Below are 10,573 nucleotides of genomic sequence, written 5' to 3'. Positions count from 1 at the left end.
TCTGGCAAGCCTTTGCATAACTGTCTCATTCTCGACCTGTCCCAGCTCGTCCTGAGGAGAGGGATCAGCCGCAGTAGACGCACGTTGAGGCGCACTCAAATCACTCATAACTGCCGTCGCCATGATTTACGAGTGATATAAAAAAAAGGTGGGAGCCCGTCTCTTACCCTGGACCGGCTCCTCTGGCATGGGGGGGGGGGGACTTCTTGCAGCTCGCCCACCGACCTCGCCCCAAGGTCAAGGGCCCTCTCGAACTGCCGGGTTCAGCGCGCCGTTGCCAGCGCACTGGTCCCCATCGATGGCTCCGTCATCGGCGATTCCACGCGACGCTCCTCGGCAACTGCACCCCGCACTCTGGAGAGGCGGATGCACCTCTCGCCCTTCGCTGCCTACTAGCACGAGTTTCCACCTTTCGGCCAAGGACCCACTCCTACTCAGGTGGCGGGCCGGTCCCCCAGACGTTCGGCGGTCTGGACCCAGTTAACCGGGCCCAGGCGGTGTCACCACCTCCTGGGTTTGGCAGAACACGCCCCGGTTACCCAGGGGCGCGGCGAAGCGCCCTTGCCGACTCGCGCCGCGATCCCACGCCGACGAACGAAGTCGCCGGCATTCAGAGCTCCTGCTGGTCTGGGCCCTGCGAACTAAAGGGACAGATGTTCGTCTCTCGACACTGCTCCCCCTGTGCCACGCACCCTTCGCTTTCGCATCGGGTTGGGTGGCAGCTCTTCCTTTTGTCGCAAGGCACACCCCGGCAAGCCCGAGAAATGCCAAGCTTAACGTCCGGCACCACTTGAAGGCGGAAAGAGCAACTTGAGAAGGAGAGGCTATATATGACGCATCACTTCCCCTGTGGGCACGTCCGACTGGAAGCGATACGCCCCAGTGCGAACCTCTGTGCCTTATGGGGCGCCGGCGAGGACTGGCCCACGCCAAAAAAAAAAACGCACCGCGAAACGACAGGTCCCACGCCAGACAGATCCACGTCAGACAGGTAAAGCATTTGCCAATGCGGTAAAGCATAAAATGTAATTCTGACTGCCTCGTCCCACCTTATGTTTTAGATAAAGCATTTGCCAAAGCGGTAAAGCATAAGGTGGGACGAGGCAATCAGAATTACATTTTATAGATGTATTTCTCACATATCTCAGAGCCTCTCGCGGTCGTCGTCGTCGTCGTCGTCGCCACCGCGTCTGCAGAAGTAACAAATGGCCATCGTAGCAAATGCGGCGAGGGACGCCCTGCCTTCGATTCCGAATGCACAAAGTGTGTGGTCTTGTTTCCCAGTCTATGTCTGGTCGGTCTCGTAAGAGGTTGAATGTAACGAATGGGTGGGAAAGAGCAAGGGGCAGCGGCTGTGCAGAACGAAAACACAATTCCTCAGGGTGTGAGCGTTACGAGATGAGTCGTATACAAGTTATAGTTGGTCGTCAGTGACCGTGTGGCCTAATGGATAAGGCGTCGGACTTCGGATCTGAATGCTGTCACGCTCGTGTTTTTCCAGTTCTGAAAAAGAAACATACCGTTTTAATGTAGCAATTGAGCAGTAAGAAACCGTCTGAATGTTGCTGTTGACCATTTTTTGCTTGGAGTTGCTCTTGAGCTTGAAACACACACAACAAGACCGGTGTTAACTAGCGAAATGGTCGGCAGGGTGCCGTCACCGCGAGTTTTGACTGGCACTTGCACATCTAAAACAACGGCGGAAAGTAAATCGTTCGGCTTTTGAGTCACATCAAGTATGTGTGTTAATTTTGACGCCACTAGCTCTGCATGTTGTCATGCAATTAGTTTACCTCTCAGAAATGATTATGAAATAAAAGTTAAGTACGTGACGAGTGTGACGTTAGGAAAACATTAGGCAGCATGGAGAGAATCTGTATGGGACCACCCAACCCAAACGAGTACTGTGTGGCGTGCTACCTGGCAGGTATTAACCGAGGCAGCCGGCTAGCTAAGTCGGTAGAGCGTGAAACTCTTAATCCCAGTGTTGTGGGTTCGAGACCCACGCTGGGCGGAACGGAATTTTGTTCCGCTGCAGATGTAAATTACCGTTTTCTGATTAACGTGATATAATGTAAATAGCAACTTTAAACTTTGCCTACGTCTCTGTCAGTCCCAAGGAAACTGTATTTGAACGTGAAGGTGATTTTGTAGACATGTGTGAAAGACATGTTCTGAAATGCAAGTGTTGTTGTTTGGAGAGCACATCGGTTAAGTGTCAGATGTGTAGCCAAGCAGTAATGGGTCGCCATAGCTGCAAATATTAGAAGCTAATATGAAGTGTTGTCAGCTGAAGTCTGATGATGCAGGCGACCGTAAGGCCGAAGTACGCAAGAGTACTGCTAGGCCGCGCCTCTTTAGCTCAGTGGTCAGTTCCGCTTCAGACGCCGTGCAGTGTGGACGTGCCTAGTCTTCCGCTCCGCCGTAGCGTTACGTATAGTGGGATATCGTTTGTTTACGTGTAGTGTTGTACCTTCTGTAAATTTTTCTCCGTCGCTGTTTCGTTCCTTGTGTTACTTTCTGTGTGTATTTCAGTGTTTTTGTTTAGCGGTTTAGACCGCGTAGTTTTTGAAAATGTCGTCTCAGGTTATTCCTCGTCAGGCTACAGTTAGTTTTGCTTTCGACAAGTCCACCCGCCATGTGCAACCTAGTTCCCTTGAGATTCATGATTGGTTAGTAGATACCTTTGGCATTAATTCGGATCAGGTGCACACTGCATATTGTGATACAGAACTCTATGTTTTCTTTGTTAAATTTATGGACCCCCTTCAGGTTGATAAATTTATTTCCAAATTTGGTCATCAGGTTCTCTTTCGGCATCGGGATGATTCTGTCAGTACCGTACTGCTTTCAAATGCTTCCATTACGTACACCAGTGTTCGTGTTTACAACCTTCCGCCGGAGGTGGATAATGTGTATCTTAAGGAGGGTTTACTCAAGTATGGTGATGTTAAGAGTATTCGCCTTGAACGCTGGTCCAGCCAACATCGTCTGCAGTGTTGCAGTGGTATTCGTTCCGTCGAAATGCACGTGAAGCAGAATATTCCCTCGCACCTGCAGATCGGTGGATATCGTGTCCATGTAACATATAGTGGTCAGGTTGGCACCTGTTTCTTGTGTAATGAGAGTGGCCACGTGCGTACCGACTGTCCGCGGAGGGTTTTTGTGTTAAAAAATTCTCTCGAACAGCGTCGCAAGTTAACGGTCGCTGACCTCGTTGCAGGTGGTTCTGCTCTTGGTGTCGAACAGTCCAGTGGTAGTAGCGCCCAGTCGCAGGTTTTGCACGCCCCTGACACAGAATTTCCTCCTTTACGTGCCAAATCTGATGTTGTTCCGTCGGTTCCTCAGGTGGGTGTGCCGCTTTTGAATAATAAACGGCGTCGCGCACAAGATGGAAATAGTACGGATGAGGATCTCCCCGAGATGCCCCAATCCGAGAGACCGACATCCTCCGAGCCACAGAGTAGTGTAGATGCTCCCTGTTCCCCTGAAGTAGCTGTTCCGGTAGCGGCTGCTGACGCCCCTCCGGCTTCCGACGCGGCTTCTCTCGAGTCGGCTCGTCGGTCGGGCCTGTTGGCGCCTCCTTCCGAACCGACTTCGTTGTCACGACAAGTTGAGCCGCAACAACTTCCTGCTTCGCTGCCCCATACCTCTGCCAGCGGAGCTGCTCCGCCTCCTTCCAACTTAGCAGCTTCGGAGCTTCCTGCTCACGTTTCGCCTCCGTGTAGTCCATGTTTGCCGGAAGCTAGTATTGGTGTAGACCAGTCCGTTTCGTCGGATGTTTCCCCCGCGCCTCCGGACCCTGACTGTGGACCGGCGCGGGTGGTGTCGGATACAGAACTTGACCCTCCTACGTCACCGGCTGCTGCCGCTTCCTTGCCCGTCAGCCGACGCAAGTTGCGCGTTCAGCCGAACGTCAATGCTGTTCGTAAAAAACCGAAACGTAAGGGATCCGCGGAAGGGGGTAGCAGTCCCCTTCCCTCGGATGCCTCCGTCTCCCCTGCTATGGACTGTGATGTTGATGCGTCGGTGTAGGTGATTTCCTCTCTCGATTTTCTCTCCATGGTTCAAGCATACACCTTTCTTACCTTAAATGTTAACCGTATTGAGTCCGACGTTCGCATTGCCTCTTTGCGGCAGTTTCTCTACGACTCCTGTGCGGACGTAGTATTTTTGCAGGAAGTATTGTTTTCTGATCTCTCTCTACCTGGATTTCAAACTGTTTTTAATGTCGCACCGGATAATTCAACAGGAACTGCTCTTTTCTTTCGAGAAGGTATTCCTGTTACTGACATTGAATTCCTTGACTCTGGCCGTGGGATTGGTTGTCGTCTTTTTGATCTCTGCCTAGTTGTTTTGTATGCCCCCTCTGGTTCGTGTCGCACTGTGGCTCGATCGCGCTTTTATAAGGAAGAGCTTATTTATCTTTTGCGCAAGAGTCCTCGGAGTCTCCTGCTCGGAGGCGATTTTAATTGTGTTTTACGCCCTGAAGACCAGTCCCCCAATTTTAATTATTGCCGAGATTTACATGACTTGGTTCGTACCATGCACCTGCGTGATGTTTGGGAACACAAATATCCAACCCTGGTGATATTTACGTATTTTACCGCGTCCTCATGCAGTAGACTCGTCAGATTCTACTTCTCTGATTTTTTATGTTATAACATTCTTTCTGTCGATGTTATTCCTACTAGTTTTTCTGACCATTGTGCTTTTACTGCAACTGTAAATCTTAGTCACCAACCAGCAAAACTTTATCGTTCCCAGTGGATGTTAAATGTTTCCCACCTTGCCGACAGTGCCATTGACGAAGTTGTAAGTGCAGTGTGGGAGCGATGTCTTCGCTCTGTCCCGCGTTACCCCTCCTTGCTCGTTTGGTGGACTGCGTTTGCCAAGCCCAAGATTCGTCAGTCTTTGATTTTTTACTGTGCCGCAAGGGCGCGTGATTTTAAGAACACGTATGAATTTTACTACTCTGTCCTGCGTGAACTGTATGACGCGGCGGGTCCTTCTCCTCTGCGGATCCATGATGTTCGTCGTATTAAAGCCAAGCTCTTGACCCTCAAACGACGACAGTTGGATGGTCTGCGAGTAAAGTCGAAATCTCACTCTCTTGTTGAAGGTGAACTGACTTCTTTGTACCACCTGCTGCGGCATCAGACTCGACGTCGTCGCACCTTCATCTCTTCTCTTATGGTGGATGATGGACGACAGCTTATTGCACAGGAGGACATGACGCATGCTCTTCATCAGTATTACGCTAGTCTCTATTCTGCCGATGATTCTGGTGCGTCACTTTCTGATGATGTCCTTGAGGATCTTCCTGCGACGATCACGCCTGACGCGAACGGCGACTTTCTCCGGGAGTTCCAGGTAGATGATGTTTTCTATTTTATTCCTCGCTCTCCGTCCGGTAAATCGCCGGGTCCAGACGGCCTGCCTAAAGAATTTTATCTCCGTTTTTGGCCTCTTTTGGGTGGCACTTTTACGCAGATTTTAAATGAGATTGTCAGGGGGATGGATGTGCCAGCCGATTTTAAAGTAGGGAAAATTGTTTTAATTCCGGAGTCCACTGGTCGTTTATCTGCTGCCAATCTTCGTCCGCTCACATTGCTGAACTTTGATTACAAGACAGCTGCTAGAGCGCTCAATAGTCGATTGTCTTCTCTGCTTCGGGGTGTGATTGGTGCACATCAATGTTGTTTTCCTGGTAGATCTATTCTGACCCCAGTAGCCGAATATCGGGATGTTGTCTCGGTTGCGGCGGTTACAAACGTTCATTGTGCCTTTGCTTTCCTCGATTTTTACAAGGCTTTTGATCACGTCAGTCATGTGTTTTTAAATCGTGTTTTAGATACAATAGGTTTTAACGCTTCATCACGTGGTGTTCTTGGTAATTTGTATAGGGGAATAACTGCTCGGGTGTCAGTCAATGGGCAGCTGACGCCGCCCATTGCTATCCGCCGAGGGGTACCTCAGGGTATTCCGCTCTCTATGTCTCTATTCATATTGTCCCTGGAACCGCTGCTTCGGACTCTTGCTTTCAAGCTTCAGGGTATGACCCTCTCTGGTGGGAAGCACACTGTTAAGGCGTACGCGGACGATGTCGTTGTTCTCCTCCGTCAACGTGATAATATCACATTGTTGAAAGGGGCAGTTGATGCATACTGTTGTCTCTGGAGCGCGTCTCAATCAGGGTAAATGTAAGTTCCTTAATATTCGAGGGTTTCGCGATGCTGATGTCCCTTGGGCCACTTTTGTCGATCGCCATACCTCATTGGGGATTAGCATTGATCGGTGTCCCATAAAAATGGCGGCTCTTAATTGGAAATCTGTCACCGAGAAGATACAGGGGGCTCTGATGGTCCATAAGCAGCGCTCTGCGGCCATTTTGCAAAAAGTAAGAATTTTAGACACGTACGTGTTATGTAAAGCCTATTATGTTGCTCAGCTGATCCCACTTCCCATAATGGTGGCGAAAAGGTTGCGCCAATTGTCTAGCAGGTTTATATGGAAGGGTCATCTATTCAAGTTGCGTTACGAGGTTATGACGAAACCGCGTATCTCCGGAGGCTTGGGCCTCACTGACATTACTCGCAAGGCATCTGCCTTGTACGTCCGCCGTACGACTCTCATTGTTACGCAAGAAGTGACTTCAATTACATCCAGAATTTTTACTGTTCTGCGTCCGAAGAGCCTTGCTCCACCTGTCGACGTCGGTCGCCTCAATTTTAAGTTGAAACACGTCCGGGAATTTTATATTGCGGTTAGTTACCTCGGTGACGTCTTCTTGCGACGACCGGTGCCAACGACCAAGAGCTTGATTGCCCGTTGTGAGGGGCTGGCCGGTCCCAATCCAATCGAACTGGCGTCTCCATCAGTGTCCTGGAGGAACGTCTGGAAGAATGTTAGTCTGCCGATCAACTCAATGGCTGTGGCGTCCACATGGTATAGGGTAATTAATAATTTGGTCCCCACCAACGTACGACTGCACCGTATTGGTCTTTCTGACACGGACAACTGCACACGGTGTGGTCTCCTGGACACACTTAGGCATCGATTCACCTGCAGTGGGCACCTTGCTAATTGGCTTTGGCTCAGGAAACAACTGGCTTTTGTCACTAGGACTGCCGAAACCGCTTATACCATTGACATCATCGTACGGCCCGATTCTTCCTTTTATCCGCGAACGAAGCTCAATACCGTTATGTGGTTGCTTGGACACTTCGTACATTTTGTCAATAGTTGTCATGAAGAGGATGAACACCTAACGTTTCGGCAGTACATCGTTACTGCTTACTGGAACCGATTGCGCTTGCCAGGACTCCTTAAAGATTTTGCAAATATGCTTAGCCTGACATTTGAAAGGGAGGGTGTTGGCTAAGGTCACCTGTGTGAGCCGATTTCTTTTACACTGTAGCTGGTTTTGTCGCCTTTATGTAAAATTCTTCTCTACACCTGGACTGAAGTTTACGTGGACCTTTAGGGCGAACAAGAGAAACAAACGTAAGACCAAGAACCAAAACAGTAGGGGAAATTACGACGCCGTTGTACAGGTGCCATTCGGAAAGAGGACGGTGGAATCATCGTGGCCAGGCCTCGGGTTTCGACCCCTGCCCGCTTTGTTTCCGTAGGCCTGAATCTGATTGTCACCCCTAACTTTCAAACAATGGCAGACGAAAACGACACAAAATAATGGTAAAAAAAAGAAAAAACGGGGCAGAGCACTGGTCTTGTAAACCAGGGGTCAATAAAAAAAAAGTGGCTAGGATACCTGGCTCTCACCCAGTATTAAAAAAAAAGTGGTAGAGCACTGGTCTAGTAAACCAGGGGTCGTGGGTTCCATCCTCACAGGAGGAAGACGAATTTTGGAAATCAGTTGCCCATCGTGGCCGTATAGCAAACAGTATCTGTGATGACGAACAATTAGCGACAGGCGTTTTATTAAGAATTACTCTCAGACGTGATTAAGGCGAATACAAAAAAAAAAAAAAGAAAAAAGTGGTAGAGCACTGGTCTAGTAAACCAGGGTCGTGAGTTCCATCCTCACAGGAGGAAGACGAATTTTGGAAATCAGTTGCGCGACGTGGCCGTATAGCAAACAGTATCTGTGATGACGAACAGTTAGCGAAACGCGTTTTATTAAGATGTGATTAAGGCGAATGGCGCAGATAAAGCATTTGCCAAAGCGGTACAGCATAAGGTGGAACGAGGCAGTCTGAATTACATTTTATAGATGCATTTCTCACATATCTCAGAGCTTCTCGCGGTCGTCGTCGTCGTCGTCGTCATCGTCGTCGCCGCCGCCGCTTCTGCAGAAGTAGCAAATGGCCATCGTAGCAAATGCGGCGAGGGACGCCCTGCCTTCGATTCCGAATGCACAAAGTTTGTGTTCTTCTTTCCCAGTCTATAGTTGGTCGGTCTCGTAAGAGGTTAAATGTAACTAATGGGTGGGAAAGAGCAAGGGGTAGCAGCTGTGTAGAACGAAAACACAAATTCTCAGGGGTGTGAGCGTTTCGAGATGAGTCGTATACAAGTTATACTTGGTCGTCAGGGACCGTGTGGCCTAATGGATAAGGCGTCGGACTTCGGATCTGAAGATTACAGGTTCGAATGCTGTCACGCTCGTGTTTTTCCAGTTCTGAAAAAGATACATACCGTTTTAATGTAGCAATTCAGCAGTACGAAACCGTCTGAATGTTGCTGTTGACCATTTTCTGCTTGGAGATGCTCTTGAGCTTGAAACACACACAACAAGTCCGGTGTTAACTAGCGAAATGGTCGGCAGAGTGCCGTCACTGCGAGTTTTGGCTGGCACTTGCACATCTAAAACAACGTCGGAAAGTAACTCGTTCGGCTTTTGAGTCACATCAAGTATGAGTGTTAATTTTGACGCCACTAGCTCTGCATGTTGTCATGCAATTCCTTTACCTCTCAGAAATGATTATGAAATAAAAGTGAAGTACGTGACGAGTGTGACGTTAGGAAGACATTAGGCAGCATGGAGAGATTCTGTATGGGACCACCCAACCCAAACGAGTACTGTGTGACGTGCTACCCGCTAGGTATTCACCGAGGCAGCCCGGCTAGCTCAGTCGGTACAGCATGAGACTCTTAATTTCAGGGTCGTGGGTTGGAGCCCCACGCTGGGCGGAACGGAATTTTGTTCCGCTGCAGATGTAAATTACCGTTTTTCTGATTAACGTGATGTAATGGAAATAGCAACTTTAAACTTTGCCTACGTCTCTGTCAGTCGCCAGGACATCTTTCGATTGTCAGTAGCACCGTTTTCGTTAAATTAGCGAGATCCGACATGTGCGAGAAAATTGTTGCATCTTGTGGTGGTATCCTAACGTTTAAACATAGCGATGGAAATGTGGGAGAAGTTGTTGTTTCGCATGCCGGCCTAGGAATACTGACTGTTCGAATTTTTGAACTTCCATGTAAAATAACCAGTGAACAGATAAACGCAGTGCTTTGTCTTTACGGTAAAATCATAAGCAATATTGCGGAACGCTGGTCTAGTGCACATAAATTCCCAGTTCTTAACGGGGTGCGGCAATTAAGAATCGAGCTGCAGAAGCACATCCCGTCTTATGTTCACGTTTGCGGGTATCGTGCGATAGTAATGTACGATGACCAGCCTCGAACATGTGCAGCATGCAACTCGACAGGTCACGTGCAAGCCGAATGCATGCAGAGGCGAGTGGCGCAGCTGCCTATCGGCGGGGCTGCCACGCCCCCCTCAATGACAACACTGTCTGTAACGTATGTGGCCGTGGCGCGTGGGCTTTCGGCTACACCCACGGTCCCACAAGTTAGTGAAACCACTTAACTGCCTGCGACTGTGAGACGAATAGAGACTGCTGAAACGCCTGATCAGAGTCAACCTAAACCAGCAGAAATATCGACGTCTATCGTAGTCACCGAAGAACGGGCATCTGCGTTGCAAACGGCTGCGTCTCCACCGGCCGATGCTACTCCACGGGGGGAATCTCAAGCAGGTGATGATAAAAGCCCACAAAAGTGTGCATCTCCCAGAAAAACTAAAAAACGGAGAGTTGCCCGCCAGGATGCCGAACTGATTGCACCGGTTCTGCGCGAAAAGGCTAAACAGATCGGTGAACAAATCAGTGCAAAAGCATCTGATAGCACAAACCATGATCATCCCTCAGCTAGTTTACCATCAGTCCTTGACAATGTCTCAGATGCTCTACCTCTGAACCCCGAACAGTCAGCTACACTTCGAGCCGACCGTGATAACCACATGATCGACCTCTATCCTGTTGAAGCGTCAATAACCACCTCGACAGGCCCACAGCCAACTAGTTGGGCAGACGATACAGAATCCAATGTCGAAGTAGACAGTATGGATACTTCAGAAACGGTGACAGCCATAACTTCGGTCCCCAAGGACGACGATGTTAATGAGAAAGGTAACGCCTCGACAGAAACTACTGTGCAAAAAGAACTCGCGACTGATCCATTTTCAAACGGAGAATATTTTTAACTCTGCCTTTACAGTGACTGTCCATAGATGTTTTTAAATTGCTTGCACAGTGCATTTTCGACG

General features: G+C 49.2%; 1 non-coding gene across 1 annotated transcript; it reads left to right on the top strand.

Annotated features, from left to right (window-relative positions):
* The first annotated feature begins 9,080 nt into the window (after window positions 1–9,080).
* Trnak-cuu (transfer RNA lysine (anticodon CUU)) lies at window positions 9,081–9,153 on the top strand. Its single transcript has one exon. It is a non-coding gene; the product is annotated as a tRNA-Lys (tRNA).
* Window positions 9,154–10,573: the final 1,420 nt, after the last annotated feature.

This window comes from Schistocerca gregaria, unplaced genomic scaffold (assembly GCF_023897955.1).
Source record: "Schistocerca gregaria isolate iqSchGreg1 unplaced genomic scaffold, iqSchGreg1.2 ptg000178l, whole genome shotgun sequence".
Lineage (NCBI taxonomy): Eukaryota > Metazoa > Arthropoda > Insecta > Orthoptera > Acrididae > Schistocerca > Schistocerca gregaria.
The sequence above is the reverse complement of the archived record's forward strand: the minus strand, read 5'-3'. Positions and strand labels throughout refer to the sequence as shown.